We start from the raw sequence: 17,839 nt of genomic DNA, 5'->3' as shown, positions 1-17,839 counted from the left end.
GACTTCTGGAGGGATAATGCTCACAGCTGGGGAAAGCAGCTCTGTCTACACTTGTCTCTCTTGTCCCAAGACTCCCCAAAATCCAGCCTTTGCCCTTCCTGATTGGGACCTACCTACCCTTGTGTAGGGACACTCTGGAGCAGGGCTGGGTCAGCACTTATGGATCTGTCCCCCTGCAGCTCCAACCTGGACAATGTTTTCTACATCTCCGTAAAAGGCGAGATTGCATTTTCTGCCTTTTTTTCAGCTACAGTGTTTGAGCTCTTATTTGAGGAGGATTGCAAAAAGGAAAAGATGACAGCTCTGTTAGACATGTGATTTTCAAGCTGACAGTTTCCCTTTCATTTTAAGGAGCTGAAAAACATTTCCAGTGTCAGACAGATTGAGTTTTAACAACATGACAACAGGCCCATTTGTTGATCTCAAGTCCTCGCTATCCATCTTCAATTAGCATGGTAAAAAGGTGGCTTGCATCCAGTGTCAGACATTTGTATAAGCAGCACATGCCCTCGCAGTTGGAATCAATGTTTGCCATTGATAGATCGAGAAGTATAATTTATGGTATGACACTGGGCTCACATAATCAGAAGAAATCAAGTACCTTGTGAAAATATCGCTCTCTTTCAAAATCCAAAAGTCCCTCTAAGATTTATAGTGGGGAAAGTAATCGTGATATTTTAAGGGCACAGGAAAAAATTTGTAATGAATTACCACGAAAAAGTGCAGCTGATTTTGGAGCCAGCATAGAGCACCACAGCGATGCTACTAACGCAGATGTGCCAAGGCCATTTCTGTCCAGGACCCGTTCATGACAGGCATTCTGATTTAATTTCTCTCCTATTTCCTGATAAAATTAGGATTGGCTAGTCCTAATTTAAAACCTCCTCACAACATGTGAGTTTTTACACAACAAGAAAAGACAGACAGAAAAACCAAGTGCATTTCAGAAGAAAGAAAGAAAATAGCTCTAACTGGGCAGATGTCAGGATTAGTGCAGTAGAAGCCTGTGCAGAAGTTACTTGGGTAACTGTGTGCAAACCAGACATGCAACATACAAATACTAGAAGAATACAACACCATAATCTAGCTAGTGATATTGTGGATCATTTCTTCTGATTTCAGCCATCTAAACATTTGTCATATCAAATGAGACAGTGTTTCTTACTACATCAAGGTGTTTAATGAGATGAATTGTGGTTAGTGGGGGCTGAGCTCCCATAAAAGTCCAACTCTTTAGCTCTGCTGCACATTGAAAATGTTTCTCAAGGGAGGACGTTTTCTCATCCTTGTGTGACTACCCATATAGGCCAAAACAACAAGGAGAAAAATTAAGCTATTTTCTTATTGGCAAGATGATCTTAATGGTACTATTGACTCCAATACAACAGCAACTTAAATGCTATTTAAGATTAAGGTGCATATTTGATAGTTAAAACTAAAAATGGCCAAACTTTCCTGATAGAGTCAGCAAATCCTGAGATCTTATTTATTTAAAAAGACCTGAGGGCTGCTCAGATAATTGGAAAGAATGCAATAGTCTAGTAACATCTAGCAGTGCAGAAGTGACAAATGCATACTCTAAATCCAGATTTTCTGGAGAAAATAGTAACTGTTTCTCCCTCTCTGAGCACAGACAATACAGGAACGGTTTATAGTTAGTAAAAACTGTCCTCTTTTTTGTACAATAGTGGTGACAACGGACATTTTAAAATCAAAAAGAAAATCAAATCCAAATGGTGTTTGGCATGTACACTTGCCAACTGTCTCATACAGAATCAAGCCATCTGAATATTCAAATATCCCTGTTTTTCTCTGTATGCAGGAAATAAAATTTCAGACCAAAAGGTTTTGAGCAGAAACCAAGAGATGCTCATTAAACCAGCGCTCCCTGTCACCAGTGTCTGAGCTGATGGCTGCTCTCTCAAATCCCACCCCACTCCAACCTGCCACACAGAGCTACCCCAAGGTCCTTGAGGATGACATCCCCCACGGTCAGGGGCTGCCTGTCTCCTTCCCATGCAGCACCAGCACTGTGCAAGCCCCTCTTGGTGCTCATGTGTGGGGCAGGGCTGAGCTGAGCAATAGTCTGGCAGAGGAGCCAGGTCATTTCATGGTGGCACCACCAGCAGCACCCAACAACCTCCTCGGGTCAAGTTTACTCAGCTCAACATTACTATTCTGCAATGGATGGCTATGACCGGTGGAGGCCAGATAAACCTGTTGCACAGCCCTATGTAGACATGTACCTTGTGATGCTCAAGCTTAAATATTACTGTAGGAACATAAAATAGACAAAGGGTCCATCTGACCCTGCAACCTGTCTCCAAGGGCAGCCATGAGCAAATACCCAGAAAACACTAAGAACAAGATGAATATATAAGAACCATTCCCCAGGTACCCTCTGTTCCTCTGTTTTCAGCCAAAGGGATCTCCTGAACCAGTTAATGTTTCTGGCTATTCAGTGGCCCCCAAACGATCTCTCATCTAAACACTTAGTCTCTTCTGAAAGAAATTCTGGACAAAATTCAAGAAAGCAGATACTAAGCAGACAGGCTGAAGCGAAGCTTGGCTTCAGCAGAGCTGAGCGCAGACTAGTACTGACTGAGACCCATGTGGATATGTGGCGAAAACACGAAGTGCAGAAATTGGCTAAATGAGAAGTTTGCAGTCTGGGTTCCTCGCAACACTACAAGCTGGCTCGTCTTCAGAATGTGGGGTATTTTTAGACCAAAATGAAATGTAAATAAAAGTATTAACCCTATTGAAAGCAGCACACTGTCAATAGCATCAAAAACAATACCAAAATAACTAGTTCAAGCTACAGGAAAATTATAAAATTTAACTTCTGTTCATATTTAACTAATAAAGACTTCCAACATGCGTACAAGTGAAACCAAAGGAACATTAGCTCAGCACAACAGAGAAAAGCTCCTTCCAGTGTACCATTGAACCTCTCTCCAACCAGTTCCTCACTATCCTGGCTTCCCACTGCAATAGTTGGTGTAAATAATACTGTTATTGCTTTTCTTTCCCCCTTTAAGTCTTAGCTGTATTGCCTGAACTTATCCTTCCATCAGAGGTTATTAATAAAAATGTACTAGGGAAAATCTTGTTTCTACCGTATCTTACATATTTAATATAGCTCAGCTGAACACTTAATCTGAACTGTAGTATCAAGTCATGCTGCGCCACCATATAATAAATTCTTATAAATTGCTTGATTAAAATAAACAACAAACTATACATCACGCAGACAGGACAAACTCTTCAAAGTCAGTTTACTGATATTACGCACCTAATCTCCAATTTCTTTTGTCCCAGTGGTTTGATTTAACATTCAAAGGCACAGATTATCAGCTTGCTCTCACTGAATTTAGCAGTAGTCCTCACAGTAGAGTGTTTAAGTTAGTTTTGGATAACTCCATTTAAAAACTCAGGCCTCACAAGTTAATTTTGGATACAAACAAACGATACCTAGTATTTCCCCTCTGCAAAGGGAACTCATATGGTTGGTGGCTTTAATGAAGTAATTAGTTAAAGCTCCTTATTCCAAAGACACTACCTTTCAGGAAACTTAGAATTTCAGATTTATGAAAACATGCTGTGTAGAAATTACTTCATGGTCATCACCATTCCTCCTATTTTAGATATATGAATTCCTTTCCTCTTACTGCTCCAATTCTCTGCCCTTCACTATTGAAACCGAGTCCTGTAGCTGCAATTTCCTATGACTGTGAGGGTCTCCAAAGCAGCAACAGACCTGCAAACTGCACATCAACATGTCTCCTCACCCGTTACACCTACTGCTAGGTCTGGGTTCGTGCTGAGCCTGCTCCTGTCCCCCTTTTCTTGTGTGGCTGCTAGGTGGGAAAGCAACCTGGCTCATGACTCAGCCATGAGTCTGAAACACCCCAGCAAAGTTGGTTCCCTGCAAGTCCATCCCGCTGGACAACTGTCATGGGAGCTGACACTCATAAGGCAGCTTAAAAAGCAGTTGGGGATGTTCACTTGTTGGATTCAGGTCAAGGCCAGGAGAGCAAGCGGGAGATGGAAAGGGAGGCTGAACAAGTGCCAAGAAGCAAGGGTGCTTGTTATCCTACGAGAGTGGGATATTCACCGCCGGCTTTTGTAACATCACTGGGGTTGAGTCAAGCTGTCTCTCCTTCTGAGATTTACAATCCACAAACCATGAATAGGCCAAGGAGCTCATTGTCCTGGGTGACTGTGTTGCCCTGAGCGAGGAGGAGGCATGTCGCAAATGAATGAGGCACAAAGTCCAAACGCAGGGGAAAGCCAGGGCTCACATGATGTTACTTGCTGCTCTGACATAAGTTATGGGCGAAGCGCCGGGGTGTTTTTTGCATCTCCCTGGTGCTAGTTTGCTCATTAAGCACAGATAGAAATAAAAGTCTTTTTCAAACCCTGGAGGCAGAGGGGGGAACTTCCAAGTCCTCTATGAAGCTGACTGCATCACTATGTTAACTTCACCTTGCATTTTTGACAGGAAAATAACAAAAATGCATGACACCCAAATTTGCTTTCCCTTAAGAAGCAGCTCACAGATGCAAATTTTAGTTCAATCTTTTAAAGTTACTTTTTCTCCTCAATTGTGGCAGGGATGGCTCCCTGCTAGATACAAAGAGGACCCAAACAACAAAATAGATCTGTAAGTCCTTTTCTTCTGCTGCTAACACAAAGCTCCCATTTAAGGAGGATAAACGCAACTCCTCCCTTTGCAAGCCGTCATCCCCTTAGCTTCATCTTTAAAGCCCACCTGCCATCTGGACGAACAGAGACCTAGCATGATGGTTCTTGTGCTGCAGGTAGCTGGGGAAGCAAGGGGAGATTGGGTGCTGCATGGAAACACAAATGCTAACTCATCACAAACCAAGCAAAGTCTTGGTGAGAAACACTAAGCATTCAGGATGGGTGCGCAGGGTGGGAGACCAGGCAGGGATTGATCAGAAAAAGCGCCCTTGTCCGATTCAGGTGGATAACAGGGGTAGGCAGTTTCACAGGGAGCAGCAGACACATGGGAAAGACGTTTTGTCACAAGTTGATCTCCAGGACATTAAAGTTAATAAAGACACCCTTTAAAGGAGCTTGGGATCTGATTTCTACATTCCCAAAAGGGCCACATCTCATGCAGCAAGGAGGGTGCAGAGACTGCATTGGTGGCATCACAGTGCCAAGTCACAGCTCCGCGACCAGCAAGGGAAGCTCACTCATGCACCCTCTGGCTGGGTGGCAAGAGCTCCCGTCCCGCCTGCTCACATCCAGCTCAGCATTTTCTATCTGGGCACCAGCACTATGGTGAAACTCAATGGCCTTGTTTCCCAAGGACAGGGGCACATGTTTCCCTTGACTTGAGGAAGAGTCCCTGGGTGCTCCCTCCCCACAGTCAAAGCAGGGGGGTATCGCAGCACGGGTGTGTTTTGTGTTGCACGGCACAACACGAGAAAGTGGCACTACATCTGTGTGAGCAAGGAAATACAGGAAGCAGCAGAGAACGGCTGTGTCAAAACATACAACTGTCTAAATATAAGAACAAAATGTTTCAATTACACGTCTAACACCAGGCATTTAAACCAGATCCAAGCAAAACAAAAGCAAACAAAAAAATCAAACAAACAAATTAAGGCAAACTGACCATGCAAAACACATTTACTCACAGGACTGCGTTTTGCAGTTTTTACGGATACGGAGAGACTTCAAGAAAGGTCAGCTTAGACTCTTCAGCACAGCACAGAATAAATATGCACTTGATTAAATATAAAAGGCATCAATAAAACTTCATTAGTAGTACTTAAACACTAACAGGAGATTGAGGAACTCAAAGTTTAGGACTAAAGCGGCACTTAGGAACGAACTCGTTATTTCATCTCTATCATGGGCAGAAGATGTCACACAGCGGTTCTCCCATCTTGCCTAAAACTTGTACAGACCTAGACCAAGTATTTTCAAAGTAACAAGTTGTCTCGATTCGAAGATTTGAAGTCCATAAAGATCCACCACATCTTCTGGGAAACTGTTCTGATGATTAATGTGTGCCTGTTTTAAAAAATAAATAAAAAAGCATACCTTGTTTCCAGGATGAACTATTCTAGCTTCAGCTTCCAGCTCCTGGCTCTTGTTAAACAGTTCCTGACAATTAAAAAAACTTCTAGTATCGGGTAGCTTCTCCTCCAGTGAAGTGTATATGAAGTAGATACACCCCAGTATCACACTGCCTTTTACCCTTCTCTTACTGGTTTAAATTCCCAGCACTCCCGGAGCCCCTCACCCAAGGGGATTCATGAAGAGCTGTATTGACTTTTGTGAAGAATAGGACTTTTCAGTAAAAATGACTGGATACCAGCTACCTTCTTTCTCCACCAGGAGAAATGGCCTGTCTCAGAGTCTTGTTTCCACTTAATAGGTAACATGTCATTGGAGGATTTGGAAGAAGGATTTTCTGGGAGAAGAGTCTGGGCCAATATCCTAGGCCACCCTGAGCTATGGGCTGTTGGAGACATGGTTTGGGGAAGGGACAAAACAGAGAAAACCAAAAAGTGGCAGTGTAGAGAGGAGAAGGAGAGGCAGACTAAATCTAGGAAAGACTGTTTTTTAGCACAAGCAGCCAGGCAGTCTGAATGCTGCATGCCCGAAACACATGGCTGGTGACTGCTCTGGGGTGCACTGAGGGTCACACGCTTTCTTTTCATCTTACATCTGGAGATACCTTTGCAGTGAACATTATAGCAAACCAATACCTCTCAGCAAAAAAGTTGTTTTGACAAATCACTACTTTGCAGTGGAAAAATATCACCATTCAGAAAAGTTTCCCAAACAGCTCTTATCTAAGCATGGTTAGCAAAAGCTGGCTACTCAAGACTTGAAAATGATAAAAAAATGTTTGATGTTACACTTTGTCTCTTCCAACCAAGCCTTGCAAAAACATGCCTTTACATAAATTAGCACACAATCCACACTTGCCAAGGCAAAAATATTCTTTTTGAGAGCAGGGTGAAGAAAATACAAAAAAAATCCTGAAATTACTTATTGCCAAAATAATGCTGATTCTAGGGTTGTCTCAGGGGCATGGCTGATCAGTTGATGGGGGAGATGCAATGCGGTTTTCCAGTGATCACCACAGAGCTGACGAGTGTGCTATGTGTAGTCCAGAAAAAAAACAAAACCAAAAAAGCCTGGAGAATTAAGCACCTCTGTGCTTTCCAGTCTGCAGCAGCGTGACTTACAGGCTTTAACAAGTGGGCAGTGGTGTCTACAATTCTTGTCAAAGCCCTCAGGGTGGTGCAGGATGCCACATGTTTAGGTGCCCAAACATGGGTTTGGAAGCTCAGTGGTACTCACCTGCTCTGCAAACGTTGGCCACGAAATCCAAATCACATTCTGGTAATCCTGCAGAAAAAAAAAAAAAATCACATTGAGTTGATGAGCGACTGTGTCCATCACTAAGCCTGACACCTCTGTACAGTATCATTTGTCACAGTCCTCTTTCATCCATACCCTGGGTGTTCTCAGGCTCTCAGCCACACAACATCTTAAGCAAATGTAGTTTCCTATTCGCAGCAAATATAATCAACTCTACTGCAATTTTTCTGTGCTTGCACAACTTACTGATACTGGGATTTCCTAAAAACTAGGAGGAAATCAGGCAGCAGGATCCCCTCGAAATACTACCTGATTTGGGAATCTCTTCCATTATATCTCAAATTCACCTTCTGACACTTTCTTCTCTTTCACGCCCATGCTGGAACAGGCAAGCCATTAACCAAGACACACTTGAATTTTGCTGCTTCCCAAGCACTAATTTTCTGTGGGATGGATTTTCAAAACGCTTCCCCACATTAAAAGCCTATTATGATTTTTGGATGTGACTTAGCATCACTGGACTTTGGTTCCTCACAGAGCAAGTCAGAGAGGCGATATGAGATAATTTAAAGATGCTCACAGGGGCCAAACTCAATTTGCAAAAGCAGGGAAGAAAATTAAGTCACATTAATTTTTACTGACATATGTTAATTTATGGAGATTTAAAATCATGACTCTGAAAAAGAAAAGGGATAAAGGGATACAGAATTAAAGTACAAGCTCCACTACAGATAAATCAAGGTACCGAACTGGAAGTCATGGTTACTGGGCTCTGTTTTCACTTGTGCCCCATGCAGGGTTGCAGGGCCACCTTTGGCAAGATACTTTCTGCTCCCCATTTCTGAGCACTATCCATAAATCATTTCTCCCACTACCTCTCCTTAGACTAGAAATCCCTCAGAGCAGGAATCACCTCAGCATGTTTATACAGCAACGAGCACAATGGCATCCTGCCCTCTCTAGACAACGGCGGAAAATAATTATAAACAGCGGTAAAAAACCCAATGCGGTGTCCTGCAGCTCCTCCCAACAGCATTAAGAAATGCAAAGGAAAAGACCCCAGAATTGTTCACAAAAGAATAATTTCCAGCACAAAGTACTCGTTAAGGGCAGGAAATATCTGCGGTTTAGAAGTTTGCATCCCTTTGAACCTTGCCAACCCAGCTGCAAGGAGGTATTTGCCCTGGTGTGAAACATGGCATTTGGCCAGCTGCAACACAGGGATGGCTTGGGGGCAGCCTGGCTGCTGGCCCCTGAGGGTAGCCTTGCCCAGACATGGAACAGGACCCACCACAGTACAAAGACACTGTGGTCTTTGCAGGGGAGATACTGTTTTTTCTCCGCCAAAAGTGGGCACCTTATATCTATTCTCAGTGAATTTATGTCCGTCCAGCCCCCAAAAAGAAAAGAGCCTGAATCAACTAGTCCTCACCTGAGGACTTCCACAGGCTAAAGAGCAAGAAAGATATCCTCAAGTGGTAGATGCAGGGGGGAGGGATTTGTTTCTAAGCTCCAGGAGTGCAAATCCACTTTCTTGACCTCTTTTGGCTCTATCTCCTTTGCTGCTATGAGCTTGCCCTCTACTTTCAGTGCCTTTTTATTTTTTTTAAACAAATCTCATGAGATCACTAAGCTAATAGAAAGGAATTTTATTAAATCTGGCAACTCATAGTAGTGTTATAAGAGTGAAAAATATCAGTCAACTGAGCATGGAAGTGAGGAAGAGGCATGAGTTGGAGGCAATTACAAAATGTTAATTTGACAGCAAGGGCACAACTTTTGAAGGAAAGAACAATATAAGGCAGACAAACAGAAAAAGAAGAAAAAGCGTAGCATGAGCTTACCAAAGAGAGATCATACCAGACTTAGTTGGTAGCTTTCTCTAAAAAGGTAACTCATTTTCTAGATAAAGGACATGCAAGAATGGAGACTATTCAAACTTCAATAAAGCATTGGTTATAATGTCACAGGGGAAATACTCAAAATGGAGAAAATGGGGATTATCAGAGGGATTGAAAGCAGCTATGAAACCAAGTAAGAGGCAACAGATTGCACTGGGGAGGGATGAACCAGTCTGGAAGGTAAAAATTGGTTTGGGGAATAATTTTCTGTATTATTCAAATTAATAGCCTCTGCATGACTTCTGGAGCGTACCAATGTGATTTACTGATGATACGATGTTGGAATGAACTGCCATCCCATAGCAAAGTTGGCACATTTTGCAGCCAAAATTAGCTGGGGGGAGGCCTGGGGGATGGAGCTGAGCAGGGTCCTGGGCAGTAATTTGGAATCGCTGATGAAAAAACCTGCTGCGAATTCGCTGCTTGAAATGATGGCAGGAAAAGACTCGGGAGGACAGGCTGATCATAAAATGGTTTCGAACCACCTGTCTGAAGGTGCTGTGAGAAAGTCAAACCTGTGGAGCTGACAGTGAATGATGGACAGGACTCCCATGGGATGGGCACAGCCTGGAAAGCAGGAGGGAGCTCAAGTGCCACTGCAGTCTCCTGTGGTCAAAGACAGAAAAAGGTATGGATTAGGACTACTTGAATAAGGCTAGTGGCCAGCCCAGTTTGGGAGAAGCAACTAAAATAACTTGCTGTGTTTTGTGTTGCAAAACGAAAGCTGAGCACACAGCTTCTCCTCATCTCTCAGAACAATCCAAAGGTGGCTATTGAAAGCAGTGTTAACATAAGCATGGCTAGATCTGTCTCCACTGTAAATAAATTTAGCCAGAAAGCGTGATGGTTTCTAACAAGAGAGGTAGCAGACCCTTCCAGTAGGAACAAATGGGGACGTAATAGATGCAGATTGGGAAAGCAAGAATTACATCTTCTTTTCCCCATTGCAGCACCTTATTTTTCTTAAGCTGTGGAACCAGCAGCACTGCTTCAGATTTCTGAAATACAGTGAAATTGTGACATGACTTTCTCCAAACATTTTTAAACCTAGAAATTATTGCCTGTTTCAAACTCACGCTCTTGAAGACTGAGAAAGCTTTTCTCCTGTAATTAAACTTGGATATCTAAGCCAAGAAAAAAAAAAGTATCAGTTTGAAGACACTCTCTTACGCTTCTATAAAAATTACTATATTGATACAATTAAGGCTGAGGCAACCTGCACTAGAAATTGCTTATACGACCACTCAAAGATGAGGAACATGCTGCTAACGGGGGAAAACTCTCACAAAAGCATCACTCCCTTGCTGATCCTTCTGAGCCACCTAGGAGCCCTGCAAAATGCCATCCAACAGCAAATGGATGAACAAGACTGATAGCTGTACTAAGAACTGGAAAACTCAATACAGGTATTAGTCTTATGGAACAATATAATCTCTGCCCTCTCTAACCTTGTTGTGTTTCACAAGCTATAAAGGACCCCTTGTTTTCTGCCAGGAGATAAGACGCTTATCATCTGTCTATCCCTTTGCCAACGCTCCTGCTATGCTGTAGGCACCAGCCTATAGTATAATATTTTCTTTCAAAGATACTTTAGCTGGTACACATCTAAATGAACTTTCAGCAAATGCTTTTAGCTTATATCTAACTTTGCAAAGAGCTTTTGCACCCAGAAACATACTACTATTTTTCAACTATATTAGCTGGTTTAACAAAAGATGCTACTTCTGTTGCCAGCATCCTTTGACCATCAGACAGGATCGCCAACAAGACTTTCAGGCTGCAGAAGGTAATCTCTCGGGGTATGCAAATTGAAAAAGTTGTAAGGTCATCCAGACAAAGATGCAGAATATGACTGGGGTTTCCTCATTTCTCAAAAAACACATAACTACTCGGTGAGAGTTTCGAAGTTCTAATCATCAGTTTTCCAGTAGTTTGGGTAGGCTTTCACAGCAAAAATTGCTTCTTCCCATTACAGAGCACAGTAACTCCTCTAATGCTGTCCACATAAACAGAATTTAAAATAAACCAATAACAAGTTAGACAGCTAACAACAAAACTTAAATCTAGTGTTTTGAACTTCATCTCTTGGGAGAGGTTTGGGTTGCTTTCCAACTTACAGGAATAAAACACAGTAATAATCCTCCTCGGATATGTAAGGCACAGCAGAAGCTTCAGATGCCAGCACTCATTTCCTGCTTCTTCGCAGAGGAGTTGCTTCATTTCTTGTTATTTATGAAATTTCCCCCCATACATTTTCACAGTTTCCTCATGACCAAGTCTTCAGAGGAGCTCGTAAAAATGTTCCGACTCAACAAATCATCCTCATGAAAAATGGAGTTTCAAAATAAATAAATAAATCCATTGCCATCCAAGAAAATGTCACTTTTGACAGGATGGTCAGATTTTCTGTTGATTAATGAAAAAATACTTCTAAATAAATTCTGGGGATTTTCTGTCTTTAAAAACATACCTGAACAATAGAAATTTGAGGTTGTTTCCCTTTTACACATTTGTGTCTGGACAGAATTGAGGAAGTCCAAGAGGAGAAGGGGAAGCACAGACTAACTCTCTCCCTCTCTCACACTGTGTTTCAAGCTGTTCTTGACAGCAATTAGAGGAGGAAAATTAGTTATCAGTAATTTTAGTTATCTGAAATTTCCACCATTAAAAACTATGAAGGCACAGAATTAAATGGATCCCACTTATTACGCTGTCCATTTTCCAAGTATTGAAAAGGCATGGAAAAAGGTAAGCAGCAAAACAAAAGACACCTAGGAATGCCTATTCATTTCAATAACAGCAAAGAGAAAAGAGGAGAGGGTGACCAACTCTAAAACACAAGGACAAAGAAGATAACAGGAATGGGATGTCTGGAAAGAGGGAAAACTCCAGTCCCTCCATTTCTCCTTCACTTTCTGCATACACACTGATACGCATTGAAATGAGATTCATCTAAGAGCGCAGTAGTAGGTGTGGATGTTAAGCTACAACACAGTCCCCATGTCCTGGCTTAATTCGAAACACTGCAACCCAGCACAGTTCCTTGAAGGTTCATATATGTACTACATTGTTACATACAGGGCAGAGGTACCTACCGGTGCTAAGTCCTGGGGATGGCTAGAAGAAATCTGCTTTTCTCCATGGCATAGGTTAGGATTTTGTGACACGTCATTTCCTAGTATGCTGTTTCACAAGGTTAAAACTGCTCAGTCACCTACCGGTTAAACCTGGGATCAATACTAAGAAGAATTTACTACCTGCCTCAGTGCATACATCTGCAGTCATCAAAGCTTGTATTGGAAAATCTGGCACTTTGAGCAGAGTTTTTCTTCTTTCCATTAAGGAAAGGAAATGCATTCATTTCAAGGATACAGCCTAGATGTGAACATATGTGAACCACAGCTATTAATATCTACATCTTCATGTAAACATAAACAGCAATGAATACAACCAGTGGATATTTTCAAGGTGGGTAGAATTAGTAAACTATAGAATAAACGCCTATTTTTGTCTTCCTGCAAAATATCAAGTGTCAGTTCAAGTAAATATTTTCCCAGAAAATACCTTTTCTAGAAAATTTAGCCTACTTTTCTTAAGTTTATTATGCAAGTGTACATCTCTTTAAATTTCGAAACGTTTTGTTAGTTCAGTTTGGGTGCACAGATTGTTTGCAAGCAGCTGGAGATATTGGATAGCAAAAATAATCAAAGCAAGGCAGATCAGTCAGTGCTCATCACACATGGATTGCCACCTTATAACGTCTCTTATTTGACAGTTGACACGGACTCCTGTCCCCGTAAGGCTGGACTGAGTGGCAAAGTCTGCTCAGAAAACCCACACTGCTGCCAATATAACCCTTCATGTAACAAGGCTGCAAATCACAGGACTGACCTGTGCTTCTCAAAAATAATGGGAAAAAATAGGGAGGGCTTAGTAAACAAGCATCCCTGCAGCCAGAATATTGTGCACCCGAGCTCTTGGGCTCAGTGTTCAGCGTTAGGATTTAGAAGTGAACGTTTTGCTTTTTGCAAATGTGCCGTTATATTTGCTTACTTCCCACTCTTTCAGAGAGAATTCCTGCTACTCAAAGTGCTTGCTAGAGCATGGAAGGCAAACACAAAGAACAGCTGTGAAGAGAAAGGAGTATATGTCTGACATGGATGCTGTATGAAATTCACGCTGTTGAAAGAGCTCAGCTGCTCTTCTCAGGAGGAATTGCAGGGAGTTGAGTCCTTTTGGAAATTTGGCTCTGACAACACAGTAATATAAAAAAAAGAAGCATATTTTCTCCTGTGCTTTAGTTTTATCACAGATTTCATGGGAAACACATTTAGGCCAATTTGGACTGTTTCTCCCACCACCTCCCCCCCATTCCTACACTTTCTCTTGCCATCTAAAGATCTGTGGCACCAGCAGAAATTTTTCCATTGACGGCAACTTGGATCTGGATTGGGCTTCCCATTTTCATCTCTCTCTGCTATTCTCTTCCCAGGGAAATACAGAGCCTTAAATTTTCAGTTAACTCAGGCATATAAGCAAGGATGTAAACAAGGGAATGAACAGATTCCCCCCGACTTTTCTACCACGAAAACATTACGTAGATCTCCATCCACTTGCCTGGAAAAGGTGGTTCACTACCTCTAACGGGTCTCAGTGGATTGATGAGAGAAAGTCAGGAATAGACTCTAAACTGGCTGACCAAAACCTCCCTACAGTTAGTTTAACCAATGTGGTCTTCTGCAGATGGAGGAGGTGGTCTTCACTGAGACTTTAACTTCCTTCCTGCTCCAAATCACTCTTAAGAGTTAAATTTCTCTGCCCAAAGTACAAATTAAAATGCTGAAAAGGCTGACTCTGATGGGATGGAAACACCAGGTTTATCTACTGAGCCCCAAACACTCTTCCCCAACATGTATTTGCAAACTGGCAGTTGCATAAGAGCAAAAGGAGCCCTGAGAAGTGCGTGTATGATAATCACAGCGTAATCACTGCTGATGAAACTTGATGTTCTTCTATAATCGCTGTAATTTTAAGTGGATTGAGTGCCATTTAAGTGACAAGAGTGTTATGATGGATGAAATATATGCTTCCAAAGTTATATCAGCTTCTTTGACATTCATGGCATGGAATGCTTAGTGGCATTTAATGTTTGTAAATCTTTAGAAATAAGTTAAATATGTTAATTACCACTGCAAAAATCTCTCAAGCTGAAGTACTCAATGACTGTATCACAGTTGTCGTTAGTGCTATATTCTCTTCTTCCTATCCGCTAAGTAAGCATGACATATCAGGTCAGTGATTACATTCAGGATTTGCATTTATTTTGATCTGTTAGTCCTTCTAGGTAAGTCACTAAGCTGGCACCCAGCTCGCACTGGCTGCTTTCCCCTCGCCCATAGTTTGGGTGCCCTGACCTGCTGGCACTGCTCCTGCCTTAATGTGAGTGAGCTTGCATCCATGCAAAGTGCTGTGTGCTCCCACCCTTGTCCTCGTCCTTGTGCCATGTGGGCTGAGCATGGTAGACAGCAGGTTTCGGCAGAGACCCACAGAAAAGCAACCCCAGCTTTGCCGCTGTGCCAGCACGCTCAGCAAGCAGGGCACAGGGCAAGCCCAGCATTTCCATCCCCTCTCCCAGATGCATCAGATCATCTCTGGCTGTCACATGGGACAAGGATCCGGGACCAAACCCAGAGAAATGGCTACACTGCTTTAATCCAAGCTCAAAAAAATGGGACCAAGAATGGAGGGACACTGAGTGTTATCTGATGGCAGCTTGCAACGTACCGTAGACAAAACGGGTGGCAGGACGAGGCTGGTATTACTGATGGCATCGTTTTCCAGCATATGGGCCACAAAGCAGCTTGCTGGAGAGAAACCATCTGCTGCCCATCCCTCAAATGAAGCACTCCCCATTTCTACGCCCCTCACGCTGCAAACTCTAGACAACAGATTTTACACCCCAAAACCGTTTCCTGCCTAGAAATAAAAATCAAATTTCTTCAAATGTAATGTGAGATAGTCAGTCTGAGCCAGGAACAGAAGTTATCAGAACAGGGTAAGTGATCAGAGTATGAAATAACTCAGCAACATATTCATTTCTTGGCATTCTGGCAACAATTTCAAAAATTATCCAGGTGAGATTCCTGTAAAAATTGCAGGCAATGAACAACAGCAATGGTAGGTCAAGGCAATTGACTTCTTTACAACTTAAAAAATCCTGTCTGAAAATGACTTGGGATATTATTTAAGCATTTTAAAAACAGGTAAGATATCAAAATGAAGCAGAACGTTTTGTAGATTAAACCTTCGCAGACCCTCAGTGATTACTTTCCCTCCCCTCATTACTGGCTTCTTTAGAAGGCAAAATTACTTCTTTTTACAAAACTGGCACCCCCAACTTCTTACTTTCAAGTAAAGGCGAAGAGAGTTAAGGGTGCATATGCATGACTAGTCTGCAAGAAGCACAGGGTATCTGACTGGCAGGTCAGGCTGCTAATTCAACTCTTCCTTTCCTTGAGCTTTCAAGAAATTATCCTCAATAATAAGGCCCCAAACAGCCCCACTCTGCTAACAGGGTGAGGAAAGTCAGGATAGAAAACCATAATCCATTTTAAGCAGCCCATCAGGCACTGACCAGAAACATGGCTTGCCAAAGCCAGCCCTTAGCACCGTCGCACAAAGTGACCTGAAACTCATGAAATGAGCTATTAAGAAGTTAATGCACTTATTATTTTCTCCGTTGTCGTAACTGTCATTAGTGTTTAATTGCAAATTACGAGCTGCGATTCTGATTTTTACAATTTGAGCTTAAAGCCCCACTTGCCAGCAGCCTCATTAAATTTAGGCAGGCTCCAGGCAGGCAGAAGAGCCCAGCTACCTGGCCTGAATCAGGGACGAGGCCTCTGATACAGGAAAGGGACTAAAAAGCATCCTGGTTTGGCAACAAAAAGCATGTGCTTCACCTTGAACACAAGCCTATTCCTAATTTTAAGCACACGCTTAAGTGCTATGCCAAATAAAAGCCTAAAATCCCATCCTGCAAACTTTTAGGCATGTTACGTTAAAGCAGCTTCATTGACATTGAGACGAATTTTGTAACTCAAGGTAAACTATTCATGAGGATGTTTGCAGGATTGGGTCCTACCCAATTCCAGACCAATGAGAGATTCTTAATGCTGATATTGCCTTCAGAATATTTCCCTTGTAGGTTGAGCCCATTTCCATCACATATAGACTACATTTTACGAGGAAAGTATTGGCAACTTTGATATGAAGAAAAATCCTCTGGGCTGTATCATTCCCTGTAATAAAATAAATTAAGATAGAAGTGAAATGGAAACCTGGAATAAGTAATGTAACCGAGCTGCATCATAAAAGCTATTTACAGGCTTGAAATAATCAGATCAACGTGCAAGTAAAAGAGTCTTGCAGTTAAAGGCACAGATTTCTAAACCAGCTTAACACAGGAGTCAGAGAGAGGTTCCTAAATTAGCTCGGTCCCCATTTGAAGCTCAAGTAGTTTGATACTGGATCCTCGCAGTTCCTGGTGCTCAGCATGGTGGCTGCCCGATGCTGAGCACTTCTGAAGACCCAAAGGGGTCTGAAATGGCAGTCTACTAATCTTTTCCCCTCTGTCCTTCAGGTACAGTATTGCCCTGCAAGGCAGGCAGGCAGTCATATTTGCCTGTGTTGGAGCTAATAGGAAAGAATAATGTTCCTGTTGAAGGTTGTCACTACTAATGCGACCCTGTCTTCATTTGTGCCCCTAACCCAAATCTATGGACTATTCCATCTACCCTTCCTAAGGCTGAAGCGGCAACTTCATTTGCTCTATCCAGCAAGCAATAAACCACCAGCTCAGAAATGGGTTTAATAACATTAACAGGAATACCATCTGAATAACCAGCCCTTTGATTATTACTACTTGAACACACACTCCTGATGCCAACATATTTCTGAGATGGCAGTGAAGAAATTGTTCCCACACCTCGTACTGTTTAGTAGTTACGCTAAAAATGATAGAAGTACTTGCAAGACAGAGGTTCACCAAACTGCTTATGTGGTCCCAGACACCCCAAAAGTTAAGCATGTACTTCATTCAAAGTATCTGATTCAGCCTATTGCTCTCAATGCAATAACGCAAAAGCTTACAGCTATGTAATGCACAAAGGATCGCCAGATCTGGTTTTCTCACGGAACGCTGTATTTTTTGAGAAGAGAGGAAGCGCAGGGTATATGGCTCATGAGATATATTACTTAAAAAAAAAAAAGGGAAAAAGTTGAGAATACTTTAATGCGATGTGTCATTTTCCACAAGGATTTATCATAACTCTACTGAAATCTGTGGGGACTTTGACATTGACTTTAAGAGGGATAATATTTCACCCTGAGTTCTCAGACACTGATCTGATCAGGTTAAAGTTTCAACATGTCATTTTCCTGTGTGTAAAAAGAAGAAAAGAAAAAAAAAAAAAACCCAAGCCATTCCATTCTCACAGAGCTAACTCGCCAAGACAATTTTCTAACTTCAAAGATTTTTCATTTTAATCCTTTTCAGAAGCTAA

At 42.1% G+C, this 17,839-nt stretch overlaps 1 long non-coding RNA gene across 3 annotated transcripts in view; it reads right to left on the bottom strand.

Moving 5' to 3' along the window:
- Positions 1 to 17,839, bottom strand: part of LOC127016019 (uncharacterized) — a 72,146-nt gene that overhangs the window by 20,278 nt on the left and 34,029 nt on the right. For 2 of the 3 annotated variants that reach the window (XR_007766415.1, XR_007766416.1), the window contains exons 1-3: positions 9,791 to 9,874; positions 7,354 to 7,401; positions 6,082 to 6,144 (exon numbers count right to left, since the gene is read on the bottom strand). This is a non-coding gene — a long non-coding RNA (uncharacterized LOC127016019). Of the gene's footprint in view, positions 1 to 6,081; positions 6,145 to 7,353; positions 7,402 to 9,790; positions 9,875 to 17,839 lie in introns of those variants that run through there. The other variant, XR_007766417.1, reaches the window with a different exon arrangement.

Source organism: Gymnogyps californianus, chromosome 4 (genome assembly GCF_018139145.2).
Source record: "Gymnogyps californianus isolate 813 chromosome 4, ASM1813914v2, whole genome shotgun sequence".
Classification (NCBI taxonomy): Eukaryota; Metazoa; Chordata; class Aves; order Accipitriformes; family Cathartidae; genus Gymnogyps; species Gymnogyps californianus.
This window is presented reverse-complemented; position numbering and strand designations above follow the sequence as displayed.